This window comes from Eutrigla gurnardus (assembly GCF_963514095.1).
Source record: "Eutrigla gurnardus genome assembly, chromosome: 2".
Lineage (NCBI taxonomy): Eukaryota > Metazoa > Chordata > Actinopteri > Perciformes > Triglidae > Eutrigla > Eutrigla gurnardus.
This window is the reverse complement of record NC_139916.1, coordinates 14332951-14350028: the sequence shown is the minus strand read 5'-3', so window position 1 is coordinate 14350028 and position 17078 is coordinate 14332951.

Here is a 17078-nt window from a genome sequence, read left to right as displayed (position 1 = left end):
TTACTCGGGCGGGTGAGACGTGTGACTGCTTTTTTTCATCGTAGTTCAGCGGCTACCGCAGTGAAAATGTCCAAGCAGAAACGGCTACAATTGCCATCACACAAGTTAATGACGGGCACGTTGGATATGCTGGCTCGTTACCTTGAGTAGCAAGCTGCCATAGCAGCATCACCAGCCCAGAGATAAGACAAAACTCCCGAAGCATTGATACGCTTGACAGCTGCGATGTCAGAGATGCTGAAGATGCTGTAGTTGCAGCATGTTGTTCATGACATACTTGGTCAGGCTCCGTTTGCACTATTTGCACTCTGTATTGACAAAGTAGAAGTTTGATTTGGTTTTGCACATATTTACACTTGGGAAAATAAATATTTTATTTTATTTATTTTATTTTAACTTTTATAAATTTTAGTTTGTTTAAATTTGTGAAAGAAGAAGTTTATTAAAAGATCATGCTTACATCATGCATGTAAAGAGTTATAATAAAATATTTCAAAATGCATGTGCAACTCTGTTAAATTAAAGTCTGTTAGTCCAGTCATATATTTTGTCATTGTAGTTTTCTTAAAATCTTGTCTCGTCTCGTTCTCGTGAACCCAATATCGTGTCTCGTCTCATCTCGTGAGCAGAGTGTATCGTCACACCCCTACCCGCCACACATCTGCATTGTTCACGTCTCATTCCTTGCGCCGCTATGTGGGTCAGGATTACTTACTTGAGCTGTTCAGTTTCCTTGGAGGCCACCTGATCTTTACAGTGTACACTTAGGAAATAATATGCGTGTGCGAGTGTAATTTGAGTGGAGCATCCCCTGCGGCCTGTTACCAGTAACCCTGTAAGACTGCAGGATGCAGAGATGAAATAACGACCGCAGACAGCTTCTCAGGATCTTCCTGCCCTCCTTTTGGCCTACTTTCAGTGAGACAGCAAATGACGATGCTTCTTTGGTCCAGTTGTCTACAAATGTTCGACATGCGAGAGAATGCAAAGCCATCGGAAGGGGTGCTGCGTGTGGTTACATCACAAATGTTGATAAACAAAGAACATGCACTCAATTGTGGGACTGCTGTTGACTGACTGAGAAACGGCTCTCGGGTTGATGTTAGTGGTGAACAACTCAATATTTGATCATCACAATAATCCCTAAGGCTTTATTGTCATGCATCACGTACATGTTTTGCCTTTTAGATTTGTTTTTCATCATATATTTGATCAAAATAGCATCACAGTGGAAGAGCAAAAACCTGGTGTTCATCAAAATACCTTCCTTGATGATGGACAAAGAAAAACAATAGATGTGACAAAGTACATTGGAGGAAAAGCAATGGCCGCGTTTCCCAGATTCGTTAAGAAGCTCTTAAGTGCTAAGATCGTCTTTGGAGCGCTCTTAAGAACGCTGTGAAAGAAGGATGTGTTTCCCAGAGTCGCTCTTAGCCTAAGAAGATCTTTCACTAAGAAGGAAACGTAAGATCGAGCTGACCCACTCTTAACAGCCTTCTTAGCGATGAAATGCTCAGTGATCAAGCTGCGTCAGGGAAATATATATTCTCCACTTTTCGAAATAATAAACAATGCTCAATGTTGAAATGCGCTAAAAAAAAACTAAAAAAAACCTTTTCATTGAATTACACGTTTAAGTTTTCCACACACATCTGCATATATGAGTTTATAGTACTACACATAAAAACACATCAACAACCCTGTGGCATTTCACAGATATCAAGGAAACAGATGTAATTGAACTCAGCTGAACCTCATCCAGAGAGGCTCCACCTGCTACTCTATATAAAGGCGAACCAACAGCGTCGCCGTGCGCGAAGCCAGACAGTTTATATAAATGCTTACGTGCGTCAGCACTTCTCCCCACTGGACGTGCTGTCAGACCGGGCTGTCCAGACAAAGTACCGGCTGCCCCGTGCGGAGATCCAACGGCTGATCACTTTGGTGTCTCCACACATCCAGAGAGCAACCCGCTGCAACTTTGCCCTCAGCCCTGAGGTGCAGCTCCTGGCTGCGCTGCGTTTTTACGCAGTGGGGAGCTTCCTGGAGGTGGTGGGGGACGGCACCGGCCTCAGCAAGGCATCAGTGTCACGGAGTGTGGCAGCTGTGACACCGATTCTCCTGCGTCATGCCCGGACCCACATAAAGATGCCCACCACACGAGACGAGGTCCGCCAGGTCCACCAAGGGTTCTACGCAGTGGCTGAGATCCCCCGGGTGATCGGTGTGGTGGATGGCACCCTCGTTCCCCCGAATAAAATTTCCCGGTGCTGCCAGACCTCGTCCACTAACACACCCATCTCCTCAGCGGTGAACGCCGGTGCCCGCTTGGTTCGCTTGCTGCTGCTTTCTTCCATTCTCACGTGTGTGCCTATATCCACGGGGGTATATATGCGCTAATGGGCTTGATTACTACTTGGATACACCTGTTGGCACACACACACCCGCACCCGATACATGTGTAGCCTAATTGCACCTGTGTCGGGGGGACAACGGGGCGCTGTGTGTGACTTATGCGCTGATAAAGAGGTGGGTGATCGATTAGCCTGGCATCGATTGATTCAGTTTCAGCACCACCGCGGTGGACAGCTCCCACTAAGAGCTTCTTAAGAAGCTTCTTTGGCTTGATCTTAAGGTTCTCCTAAGAAGGCAGTTAAGAACGCGTCTGGGAAACACCCGTATCTTAGCGCTCCTTCTTAGCCGAACCCTTCTTAAGAGCCTTCTTAAGTCCTTAAGAACGATCAAATCTGGGAAACGCGGCCAATGTCTGTTCGAAGTGACATGACTGTAAACAGCTGAGGTTTCAGTCGGGTGTTAAGTGGGGTTCTTTGAACAACTGAAGGTCATTGGGTTAGCAGAGGTGATGCTTGAAAGGTCACAGTACAACACAAAGGGATCATAGCTGCAGTTGAGGGGCCTGGTGATTATTCAGTGTATTGATTATCTATGGGAGAGTTTCTTTCTTCAGTGATCAACTGCTATTGTTTTTAGATATCAAAAAAGCAATGTACATTGTTACAGCACAAAACCATTTCGTTTTGTCTACATAATTCCTGTTTTATAATAAAATTATGCTAAATGTGAAATCAAATTCCTCCCAACGTCATGTCCCACCTGCTGATCACGTTTCACTCGGCAATGCATCACGGTTCGGAAGTTATACGTGTGATACGCTTGCATTGCTGTTTCAGCTCGCCAGTGTCTTCAGAGGTGAATTGTGTGTCCGGACCATAACCTGTCATATATTTACCTCCTGATACCATGATCCCGGTCTCACACATACATGCATTTCATTTGCACCTGCTTCCTTGGGATCGATGCTTGTGTTACCACCGATGCTCTGGAGAACATTAGTCACGGTTGTAGGGTGAGTCAGTCTTCTTCTAATTACAGGCTGCAGGAAACACGATCTGGGAAGTGTTTACACAAACAGTACATGCACACACGTGTCTGCACATCCTCACCCGTGAATTGAAGCGAACACACACACACACACACACACACACACACACACAAAGGGGATGGTGTCATGTTAGGTCACAGTGCAGCTGAAGTGTGTCTCTGGGGAACTGCTGTAGAGGGCAGGAGCACATTTACCTCCAAGCAAGCTCTTTTAAAAAGTAGCTTCCAACAAAACAGTCTGATGAATTTCCTAAACCAATTGTATGTTTGGGCAAGCTTGAACATAAAATAAAAAGGGCGTCGCTTTGTTTGCAGGCCTTTTGTGGTGTTTTATCAGATTCTGGAGGGAAAAAAATCACTGAATATCAAAGACCCCGGTGAAGCGAAAGAGCTTGTTTGGCAACAAGGGGATTGAGAAAATCTAAAGACACAAAGATTATCAAAGTATCCAATCTCAAAGAAAATTTACAGACACGGAAAAACCAGCTCTGATAAAACCTTCAATGCTTGGACCATGAAGACAAAAATAGATCCTGGGAAAGCCTGAATAGCTCATCCTGTCAGAAAGGCAGCCGGTCTGAATCTGAACATGATATTGAAGCCGACCCGCTGGCAGCAGACATTTCAAGCATCACTTGTTACTGAAGACCAGTTGAGCAAAATAGCTTCTTCTGTTTTCTTCTTCTCACATGAGAAGATCATGATCAATAACATAAGGGTGCAGTTTCACTTTGAAATGTAAGCTTTTGTTTAACACAGATTTCAGAGATGAATGCTTCTACCTGGAAGAAATGCCAGAGCATTACATGACAATATGCTGATTTCCTGGAAGGCAGGGGTAAATTGTAAAGCCTAGACAAACCAGTGACTCATGCGCTTATAAACATATACAAGCATTAATATATAAATGTATATTTAGAAGAAGAGTGTCTGACATTGGAGTGAATTTGCTTACATTTAAATGACAATAATAATACCACTGTTAAATGTGAAGCTGAAGCCAGGAGACGGTTAGATTAGCATTAAGTTTACAATTAAGGTGAAACAGCTAGCCTGGCTCTGCCCCCCCTAGGAGTAGTGATGTCAAGTAGGAAGTCACTGCACCTGTTGTTGTAATAAACACAATTGGATTGTGTAAATGTTTCACAAATTTATGTAAAATCTTCCGATGTTACATCCTGTCGGTCCTTGAGCAAGACACTAAAACAGCGTCGGCTAACGTATTGCGCCCTTGAGAAAAGGTAGGACAAGATCCCCCATTCAATAAAAGAGGGTCATTGTTCAGTAATGATCCCTCAGCCCCCAGGTGAAGATAGATAGAATTTTGATTGACCAGATAATTGAATCTCCCAGCCAGAAATTGGCAGTTGATGAGTTCACATCATTCAATAGATACGGAGAGAATGAGGAGTCAAAACTGCTTGACCACTTGTCAAGTCAATCTATTTAAAAATGCATAATTTAAAACAGTGAATGTTGACCTAAATGCTGTATATCAAGGCTGAATACAAATATAAAAAGAAATGTAATGAACTGATTATGGTGAGACTCAAAACCTGAACCTCGGAGGAGTACTGCAGAGTATCTGACATTTGGAGATGTGGTGGTGGAGGACAATGGCGATACAATGGCATATAAACAAAAGAAACCTAAAATCAATTATGTATGAGGCCAGCACAAAGGAGATCCTGGTCTTTGTTCCTGGTACCAGCTGGAGGAGCTGCTGGTGAGACAAGACTAACTGACTCCCACATACAGAGAGTCAAAGTAAGGAGATGCAAGAAATCTCCCTGTATGAGACAAATATGTTTGCATGGTACCATAGAAACAATGAGGCTTATTTATTTCTCAGGTTTTAGGGCAGAAAATCACAACATTCACGAGGAAGTTGGTTTCTTATCAAAGGCTTTCATTTTTCACTCAACTGTTAAGCCACACAGGCCATGTAAAGATCTAGTGAATGATGACAATAAATACTGCTCGCTAAGGCCCGCCCCCTTAGTTGTTGCTGTTGTTGCTGCACGTTTGCTCTGTCAAACGTGAAATTCTATTCTAACTTGTTTAACTTTGAATTGGCCCTATACATTCCAGACCAGAGGCCAACAAAAAAAGCATCCTAGTTTCTATGGCAACTGCCATTGATTTTGCTGGCTGTCATGGTAACGGTTATTTTACGATTGTATGAGCTTAACCACTAGGTGATCCATGTAAAGGAAATGAAGAAAAATAGAGAAACAGCAGTCTGAGGGTCAGCTAGCAGGCTACCAACATTCGATCAAGCCAGTCATGCGAAACCAGGTTTGGATTTTGACTTCCGTATGTTTTCTCCCCGTGTTTGTGTGGATAGACCTGTTTGATTTTATCTTCTGTAGACATGTATTTTTGATATATGTAGAGTTGTTTTTCTGATGTTCGTCAGCAATTTGTGTGTCATCTTTGTAAGCAGTCTATTATCACCCAAAAGCTGCTTGACATGCCGCAGTTCCTGAAACTCAAGACCATTCAAGTATGATTTATTGGCCCTGAGTGAAGGAGTCCTGAGAATTTTAATATGACACCATCCCTACACATGCACTTCTATTTCTGCTCTGGATTTCTGATTTAATTTTAGCTGCGAGAGTATTGAGACCAGTGGACTGATTGTCTTTGTGAAACATGAATCTTATATTTATATTTACATTTAGGGCATTTAGCAGACACTTTTGTCCAAAGCGACTGTAGTGTAGTGTAGTGTAGTTTGACCAGTGTTTGAAGGTAGATGGGTGCTGTTCCATTGATGGCCTTGAAGGCCAGTGCCATCATATTGAATTGGATGCCAGCTGCAACAGAGAGCCAGTGGAGGTCACGGAGGAGGGGGGGTCACATGGGAGAATTTGGGTAGATTGAAGACAAGGCGTGCTGCAGTGTTCTGGATACGCTGCATATAAATGTATCACTCATTTATTAGGTGCACTTCAAGCCATTAGTCGCTGGAATATTTCTATTTGTGTTTGATTGAAAGTCTTGGCCTACATGATTTGACAAGAGAAGAGTAACAACTTCAGTGGATGTGTGCGTACCTCCACTTTCCAAGGAAGTGCTTTGCACTACTGAGCATGCAATTTAAATTGTGACAACGGTAAGAAACACGCAGCTTATAGATCAAAACTGTTCTCCATTGTCAAAGAGTGATCGTATGTAAAACAAAACGTTATGGATCAGAATACTGACAACTCTGTCTTAAAGTAAGCTACATATAAAACCTGATGCATCAAACAGAATTTCACTTTGTAGCCTCGCTGCTTTGATGTGGAGCTAGTTTTAACATTTTCAAATGCAGTTACATAGTATAGCTCAGTGGATTCATATGGATTAACTATGTAATCTGTTCTCCATCCTGGGAGAGGGATCCCTCCTCTGCCTTAAATTGTTATTTGAATTAAATTAAAATAAAGGTCTTGTTGAGAATCACTCCTAGGTGAAACTGCTAACAACTCATAGACACTCAGTAGCCGTTTAGACCACTGGTTTAATCTTCAATATCGCAGTGTGATGTATAAATTCATCCCATTTGAGTGTTAAGTCTTAAACAAACGAATAATATATAACAATATTACTCTCTGAAATGTAGCGAAGTTGAAATTTTAAATACTCAAAGAACAAGTACCTTGAAAGTAATTTGGCTACTTTCCTTTCCTGGTAGCATACAGTCATCCCTACATTCCCACAGCACAGTTAAAGGCAGTATCAGTTCCCTTGTTGCTGTCCTCGAGCTGCGAGGCACCCGATACAGCTGCATGCTGGGAGATGTCAGGGCACCCTGTTTCCTATGTCATTATTTCTTTGGTTATCTGACGGGAGGCCAGCAGCAGGTGAGCGCCACAGCCAGATATCCTGCTTCTGGTGCTGCACTGAACGCTGTATCGCTTTGCCGGACCTTGTTCTTTCTGGGCAAACCAAGATACACACACACACACACACACACAAACATCTGCTGCTGTGCCAGTTGACAGGGCTTGCAGACTGATTCCTCGATTTCAGAAGGCAGAAAAACCGCTATGCCGACCCACCTACCACTGATGAAACATGGCTGATTTCCTGTGTCGTCACAGGTCAGCACTCGGAGAGAGAGAGAGAGAGCTCAGCATCACTATGGCTTCTACTTTTAATAAGTAGGGCTGCCAAGTAGCGATTTAGCTTCACTTGTGGAAATTACATTTCGATGTTTCAAAATGTAATTTTAGATATCAGTGCATCAATGTTTACATTTCACCAGTATCATGTCACATCATTGCAACGAGTCAAAACTGATTAACAGATAGCTTTAATTTAATAATATAAATCAGTTAGTAACTATTTTTTAAGTCACTAATAAATATCAACAATCACAGATATCAACAATATAATTTCCACATGTCTAAAAAGGATTTTCATGATTTAAAATGTAATTGCCCATTTCAGATATCATCAAATAATTTTGGATATGTACATATCGTGTCATTGAAGATATCCAAAATGACATTTTGACCAGTGTTTTTGATATTCAAAATTTAATTCTGTTTTTCAGATATCAGAAATGCAATTCTATATATCTGAAATTACATTCTTATTTGCTAATATTTAATTTAATTGCTAGTTAGAACTGAACTGTCGATATCTAGCATTCAACTTATGATGTCTGTAATGTAAGAACAATTGTAGATATCTACAGTGAACATATATCATATCATTTATTAACATTTTGAAAAGGGAAAATTGAGGTGCAGACCTAATTTATTAGAATTGCACCAAATTTACATTGCGGATATTGACGCATGGAAATAAAATATGTCAAAACTGAATTAGATTAGTTTGAATAGAAAGCTATGGCAAATTCAATATATCGACTGTGAACATTTTCACTTAACTGTTGATATGGAGAATTAACATTTTGAGTAGTGAGAAATTAATTGTACATATCTTTAATTAGAATTGGAGCTAGTCAAAATTACTTAGTGGATATGTCAGCTTGAAATTCGAACTAGTCAAAAAGCAATTGTTGATATCTACAATTGCTATTCCTACTGATTAAATGTTAAAAGGGCTTGCCATAGTACCACAGATTCAGTTACACACCGCCTCTCCTTTCCAATTGCTCCCCCACCACCCTGCATGCTTCAAATGATGTGACAGAGTGAGAACAGGGGCCCTGCTTATTTTGTGAGGAGATTCTCCAAAAATGATTCCCCCATTCCGACATTTAATTTGCTCCCTAAAGCTGCAGGACATAATAAATGTATTATAGCCAGCACCTTTTTAAAAAAAATATATCTAAACTTTTCTTACCTGCTGTCTCCTGCCATATTCTTCAAGGTGTTGCAAGGACTCTCTGACAAAGGCTGGTGGAAGAACTGCAACTTCGTCCTCGAGAGAACAATTTCAATCATGCTGTCTTCAGATAAAGAAAGAGAAGGGTTAGTAAGGTTTATAGGCTATGTGCAACAATAGATGGTCAGGTTTTTTTAAATCACCCATGTGTAAGACATTTATCTTCCACATTGAATAACATGGTCCACATTATTTAAGAAATGAGTTGCCCAGTGATTATTTGCTTGGCTGACAAAACATGTTGTAACCTGACCTTAAAGAATAATGAACAATTTGGCTGTTATATAACTTAATGTAATTCCAAATGTTGAGGTGTTTGTCGGATGAAAACTTGATAGCAATTATTTAATCACGTTGTGGACCAGGGGAGACAGGATACAACGCGATTGTCAACCTCTCACACCTACACACTGCATGCTCGGTTGTGTTGGCACCTGATACAATGACGATGTCGTCAACAGTGGTCCTGTGGGACTGGATGGCAATTAACAGCTGACAGGAAAATGTCTCAGATTATAATTGCATGCATGCAGACAGCATAAGCTGCAGACTAATAAGCTTTTTGATTAGAACCCCGATCCATCTCAATCAGTGCCGGATCAGATATTGTGATAACTGAGGTTTTTGACATGACGGCTGTTCATGTAACCTCTCTGTACATCTCTGGAGGATGAGCTTAGACGTGTTTGTGCTTTTTTTTTGTACTGCTTGATTGTTCTGGAGCTGCTGTACAGCTGAGGTCCAGCACACTGGCTCAGTTGTGAGTGTCTCGCAGATGCAGACAATGAAGGTAACATGCAAAGCAGCATCTATTCCGCCTCGTCTCAAGAGTCACACATTGAATCAGACAGTGTTTCTGAAGTTTTCAGAACAATTGTGTGAAGAGCAGAGTTGAAACCTTGACAAACCAGTATACAGAAAAGCGATTACCCAGGAAAATAACCTTTTCTGTCTATGCTGGTAGAACCCATGCTGTATGAAAGATTAATGAACATTGTACTCTATCTGTCCCAGTTTCTAATATAGCCTGAGAAGCCATAAATGAATAGTAACTAGTCTCGGTAGTAATATGAAGTCTTATGTTTTGATAAAGTTATTATAATGCAATGTACATTTTCAATTCACTCTTGACAAAAAAGCAGTAAACTCACGATTATGTGTAATAGGAATCCCAAACAGAAAATATTATCAAAACAATTACAGAAGTTGGAATTTTCATCACACAAAAGTTCCGCATCATCCTTAAAATAAAGGCTATTAATTCAATCATTGATCAGGTTATATGTCCATTGGAATGCGTAATTGTTTACTCGAGTTCCTTCTCAGAGGAAAAGACGGATGCTGATCGTAGACACTGAATGGCATAATAAGCAGGAGGAGAGAGTGATGCCACTAAAAATATCTGCGCAAATATCTGCAGAGGGGAACCTTTAAGCAGAAACAAGTTTTACAAAGCACTTTGGGTTTACTACACTCATTAAACGAAACAACCAATGCCACAGCTAAAGTTGCATGATATCAGTGGCAAAAAAATATAATAAATTCCAAGCAGTTTTTAAAGGTTTTAATCCATTTAAGCATAACCAACATAGTCTAATGCCAATGCTGTAGAAATTTGACAGAAACAACAATGTTCATCAATAAGCCACATGTTGAAGACTGTTTACTGAAGATATGTATACTGTTTTGTCAACAAAGAATCTTCTGCTTTCCGAATCTGTAAACCATATCAAACTGCAGGAGCGTTCTCAGGAACGCAGGGTTGTAGAGACTCGGGAGTGGGAGGCATATGACGCAATTCGACCCTTTGGAACACACCAGTCTTCAGCCCGTCTCACTACGACTTACCGTTCCAGAAATACAGCCAAATAAAAAAAGGAAATAACCCTAACTACATGTCTGCCTATATGTGACCTAATTCAATCCTTCTGAACACACCAGTCTAGCTTGTGTCTCTATGACTTACGGTTCCGGAGATACAGACAAAATAAAAAAGGAAGTAACCCTAACCCCAACACTAAACCGAACCCCAACCCGTATTTTATTTATTTATTTATTTTATCAATATCTCTACGCCTGGAGCACTTGTTGTTACTGTTATGTCATTGTCTTCTGTCAATGTTGTCAATGTTGTTGTGGTATGTCATTGTCTCCTGTCAATGCTGTCAATGTTGTCTGTGTGTAATGTGTGTATGCAGCCCACTCTTTCTACCTGCAACCAAATCTACCCTTGGGTACACATAAAGTTACCTTACCTTACCTTACCTTAAGCCTAATGCTAACAACAACCCTAAACCTAACCCCAACCCGAATGCAAGCCCTATAACCCCCTGACCCTGCAGAACCAATTGTCAATTTCCTGCTGGCAGTTTTAAACACTGGTCCGAGGCCTGTAGAACCAGCTGGCACTGGAAATGGCTGTCTACTATCAGTTTTAAACACTGGTCCGAGGCCTGTAGAACCAGCTGGCACTGGAAATGGCTGTCTACTATCAGTTTTAAACACTGGTCCGAGGCCTGTAGAACCAGCTGGCACTGTTTATGCGTGCCTGCTGGCAGTTTTAAACACTGGTCCGAGGCCTAAAAAAAAAACTGGCACTGTTTATGCGTGTCTACAAACAGTTTTAAATGCTGGTCTGAGGCCTGAAAAAAAAAAGCTGGCACTGTTTGTGCGTGTCTACAAACAGTTTTAAATGCTAGTCTAAGGCCTGAAAAAACAGCTTGAACTGTTTGTGCGTGTCTACAAACAGTTTTAAATGCTGGTCTGAGGCCTGAAAAAACAGCTGGCACTGTTTGTGCGTGCCTGCTGGCAGTTTTAAACACTGGTCCGAGGCCTGAAAAAAAAAAGCTGGCACTGTTTGTGCATGTCTACAAACAGTTTTAAATGCTAGTCTGAGGCCTGAAAAAAAAGCTGGAACTGTTTGTGCGTGTCTACAAACAGTTTTAAATGCTGGTCTGAGGCCTGAAAAAACAGCTGGCACTGTTTGTGCGTGTCTGCAAACAGTTTTAAATGCTGGTCTGAGGCCCGAAAAACCAGCTGGCACTGTTTGTGCGTGTCTACAAACAGTTTAAAATGCTGGTCTGAGGTCTGAAAAAACAGCTGGAACTGTTTGTGCGTGTCTACAAACAGTTTTAAATGCTAGTCTGAGGCCTGAAAAAAAAGTTGGAACTGTTTGTGCGTGTCTGAAAACAGTTTTAAATGCTGGTCTGAGGCCCGAAAAACCAGCTGGCACTGTTTGTGCGTGTCTACAAACAGTTTAAAATGCTGGTCTGAGGTCTGAAAAAAAAGCTGGAACTGTTTGTGCGTGTCTACAAACAGTTTTAAATGCTGGTCTGAGGCCTGAAAAAACAGCTGGCACTGTTTGTGCGTGTCTGCAAACAGTTTTAAATGCTGGTCTGAGGCCCGAAAAACCAGCTGGCACTGTTTGTGCGTGTCTACAAACAGTTTAAAATGCTGGTCTGAGGTCTGAAAAAACAGCTGGAACTGTTTGTGCGTGTCTACAAACAGTTTTAAATGCTAGTCTGAGGCCTGAAAAAAAAGTTGGAACTGTTTGTGCGTGTCTACAAACAGTTTTAAATGCTGGTCTGAGGCCTGAAAAAAAAAAGCTGGCACTGTTTGTGCGTGTCTGAAAACAGTTTTAAATGCTGGTCTGAGGCCCGAAAAACCAGCTGGCACTGTTTGTGCGTGTCTACAAACAGTTTAAAATGCTGGTCTGAGGTCTGAAAAAACAGCTGGAACTGTTTGTGCGTGTCTACAAACAGTTTTAAATGCTGGTCTGAGGCCTGAAAAAACAGCTGGCACTGTTTGTGCGTGCCTGCTGGCAGTTTTAAACGCTGGTCCGAGGCCTGAAAAACAGCTGGCACTGTTTGTGCATGTCTACAAACAGTTTTAAATTCTGGTCTGAGGCCTGAAAAAACAGCTGGCACTGTTTGTGCGTGTCTACAAACAGTTTTAAATGCTGGTCTGAGGTCTGAAAAAACAGCTGGCACTGTTTGTGCGTGTCTACAAACAGTTTTAAATGCTGGTCTGAGGTCTGAAAAAACAGCTGGAACTGTTTGTGCGTGTCTACAAACAGTTTTAAATGCTGGTCTGAGGCCTGAAAAAACAGCTGGCACTGTTTGTACGTGCCTGCTGGCAGTTTTAAACGCTGGTCCGAGGCCTGAAAAACAGCTGGCACTGTTTGTGCATGTCTACGAACAGTTTTAAATTCTGGTCTGAGGCCTGAAAAAACAGCTGGCACTGTTTGTGCGTGTCTACAAACAGTTTTAAATTCTGGTCTGAGGCCTGAAAAAACAGCTGGCACTGTTTGTGCGTGTCTACAAACAGTTTTAAATTCTGGTCTGAGGCCTGAAAAAACAGCTGGCACTGTTTGTGCGTGTCTACAAACAGTTTTAAATGCTAGTCTGAGGCCTGAAAAAAAAGTTGGAACTGTTTGTGCGTGTCTACAAACAGTTTTAAATTCTGGTCTGAGGCCTGAAAAAACAGCTGGCACTGTTTGTGCGTGTCTACAAACAGTTTTAAATGCTGGTCTGAGGCCTGAAAAACCAGCTGGCACTGTTTGTGCATGTCTACAAACAGTTTTAAATGCTGGTCTGAGGCCTGAAAAAAAAATGCTGGCACTGTTTGTGCGTGTCTGCAAACAGTTTTAAATGCTGGTCTGAGGCCCGAAAAACCAGCTGGCACTGTTTGTGCGTGTCTACAAACAGTTTAAAATGCTGGTCTGAGGTCTGAAAAAACAGCTGGAACTGTTTGTGCGTGTCTACAAACAGTTTAAAATGCTGGTCTGAGGTCTGAAAAAACAGCTGGAACTGTTTGTGCGTGTCTACAAACAGTTTAAAATTCTGGTCTGAGGCCTGAAAAAACAGCTGGCACTGTTTGTGCGTGTCTACAAACAGTTTTAAATGCTGGTCTGAGGCCTGAAAAAACAGCTGGCACTGTTTGTGCGTGTCTACAAACAGTTTTAAATGCTAGTCTGATGCCTGAAAAAAAAGTTGGAACTGTTTGTGCGTGTCTACAAACAGTTTTAAATTCTGGTCTGAGGCCTGAAAAAAAAGCTGGAACTGTTTGTGCATGTCTACAAACAGTTTAAAATGCTGGTCTGAGGCCTGAAAAAACAGCTGGAACTGTTTGTGCGTGTCTACAAACAGTTTTAAATGCTGGTCTGAGGCCTGAAAAAAAAAAGCTGGCACTGTTTGTGCGTGTCTACAAACAGTTTTAAATTCTGGTCTGAGGCCTGAAAAAAAAAAGCTGGCACTGTTTGTGCGTGTCTACAAACAGTTTTAAATTCTGGTCTGAGGCCTGAAAAAACAGCTGGCACTGTTTGTGCGTGTCTACAAACAGTTTTAAATTCTGGTCTGAGGCCTGAAAAAACAGCTGGCACTGTTTGTGCGTGTCTACAAACAGTTTTAAATGCTAGTCTGAGGCCTGAAAAAAAAGTTGGAACTGTTTGTGCGTGTCTACAAACAGTTTTAAATTCTGGTCTGAGGCCTGAAAAAACAGCTGGCACTGTTTGTGCGTGTCTACAAACAGTTTTAAATGCTGGTCTGAGGCCTGAAAAACCAGCTGGCACTGTTTGTGCGTGTCTACAAACAGTTTTAAATGCTGGTCTGAGGCCTGAAAAACCAGCTGGCACTGTTTGTGCGTGTCTACAAACAGTTTTAAATGCTGGTCTGAGGCCTGAAAAAAAAATGCTGGCACTGTTTGTGCGTGTCTGCAAACAGTTTTAAATGCTGGTCTGAGGCCCGAAAAACCAGCTGGCACTGTTTGTGCGTGTCTACAAACAGTTTAAAATGCTGGTCTGAGGTCTGAAAAAACAGCTGGAACTGTTTGTGCGTGTCTACAAACAGTTTTAAATGCTGGTCTGAGGTCTGAAAAAACAGCTGGCACTGTTTGTGCGTGCCTGCTGGCAGTTTTAAACGCTGGTCCGAGGCCTGAAAAAAAAAAGCTGGCACTGTTTGTGCGTGTCTGCAAACAGTTTTAAATGCTGGTCTGAGGCCTGAAAAAAAAAAGCTGGCACTGTTTGTGCGTGTCTGCAAACAGTTTTAAATGCTGGTCTGAGGCCCGAAAAACCAGCTGGCACTGTTTGTGCGTGTCTACAAACAGTTTAAAATGCTGGTCTGAGGTCTGAAAAAACAGCTGGAACTGTTTGTGCGTGTCTACAAACAGTTTTAAATGCTAGTCTGAGGCCTGAAAAAAAAGTTGGAACTGTTTGTGCGTGTCTACAAACAGTTTTAAATGCTGGTCTGAGGCCTGAAAAAAAAAAGCTGGCACTGTTTGTGCGTGTCTGAAAACAGTTTTAAATGCTGGTCTGAGGCCCGAAAAACCAGCTGGCACTGTTTGTGCGTGTCTACAAACAGTTTAAAATGCTGGTCTGAGGTCTGAAAAAACAGCTGGAACTGTTTGTGCGTGTCTACAAACAGTTTTAAATGCTGGTCTGAGGTCTGAGAAAACAGCTGGAACTGTTTGTGCGTGTCTACAAACAGTTTTAAATGCTGGTCTGAGGCCTGAAAAAACAGCTGGCACTGTTTGTGCGTGCCTGCTGGCAGTTTTAAACGCTGGTCCGAGGCCTGAAAAACAGCTGGCACTGTTTGTGCATGTCTACAAACAGTTTTAAATTCTGGTCTGAGGCCTGAAAAAACAGCTGGCACTGTTTGTGCGTGTCTACAAACAGTTTTAAATGCTGGTCTGAGGTTTGAAAAAACAGCTGGCACTGTTTGTGCGTGTCTACAAACAGTTTTAAATGCTGGTCTGAGGTCTGAAAAAACAGCTGGAACTGTTTGTGCGTGTCTACAAACAGTTTTAAATGCTGGTCTGAGGCCTGAAAAAACAGCTGGCACTGTTTGTACGTGCCTGCTGGCAGTTTTAAACGCTGGTCCGAGGCCTGAAAAACAGCTGGCACTGTTTGTGCATGTCTACGAACAGTTTTAAATTCTGGTCTGAGGCCTGAAAAAACAGCTGGCACTGTTTGTGCGTGTCTACAAACAGTTTTAAATTCTGGTCTGAGGCCTGAAAAAACAGCTGGCACTGTTTGTGCGTGTCTACAAACAGTTTTAAATTCTGGTCTGAGGCCTGAAAAAACAGCTGGCACTGTTTGTGCGTGTCTACAAACAGTTTTAAATGCTAGTCTGAGGCCTGAAAAAAAAGTTGGAACTGTTTGTGCGTGTCTACAAACAGTTTTAAATTCTGGTCTGAGGCCTGAAAAAACAGCTGGCACTGTTTGTGCGTGTCTACAAACAGTTTTAAATGCTGGTCTGAGGCCTGAAAAACCAGCTGGCACTGTTTGTGCATGTCTACAAACAGTTTTAAATGCTGGTCTGAGGCCTGAAAAAAAAATGCTGGCACTGTTTGTGCGTGTCTGCAAACAGTTTTAAATGCTGGTCTGAGGCCCGAAAAACCAGCTGGCACTGTTTGTGCGTGTCTACAAACAGTTTAAAATGCTGGTCTGAGGTCTGAAAAAACAGCTGGAACTGTTTGTGCGTGTCTACAAACAGTTTAAAATGCTGGTCTGAGGTCTGAAAAAACAGCTGGAACTGTTTGTGCGTGTCTACAAACAGTTTAAAATTCTGGTCTGAGGCCTGAAAAAACAGCTGGCACTGTTTGTGCGTGTCTACAAACAGTTTTAAATGCTGGTCTGAGGCCTGAAAAAACAGCTGGCACTGTTTGTGCGTGTCTACAAACAGTTTTAAATGCTAGTCTGATGCCTGAAAAAAAAGTTGGAACTGTTTGTGCGTGTCTACAAACAGTTTTAAATGCTGGTCTGAGGCCCGAAAAACCAGCTGGCACTGTTTGTGCGTGTCTACAAACAGTTTAAAATGCTGGTCTGAGGTCTGAAAAAACAGCTGGAACTGTTTGTGCGTGTCTACAAACAGTTTAAAATGCTGGTCTGAGGTCTGAAAAAACAGCTGGAACTGTTTGTGCGTGTCTACAAACAGTTTAAAATTCTGGTCTGAGGCCTGAAAAAACAGCTGGCACTGTTTGTGCGTGTCTACAAACAGTTTTAAATGCTGGTCTGAGGCCTGAAAAAACAGCTGGCACTGTTTGTGCGTGTCTACAAACAGTTTTAAATGCTAGTCTGATGCCTGAAAAAAAAGTTGGAACTGTTTGTGCGTGTCTACAAACAGTTTTAAATTCTGGTCTGAGGCCTGAAAAAAAAGCTGGAACTGTTTGTGCATGTCTACAAACAGTTTAAAATGCTGGTCTGAGGCCTGAAAAAACAGCTGGAACTGTTTGTGCGTGTCTACAAACAGTTTTAAATGCTGGTCTGAGGCCTGAAAAAAAAAAGCTGGCACTGTTTGTGCGTGTCTACAAACAGTTTTAAATTCTGGTCTGAG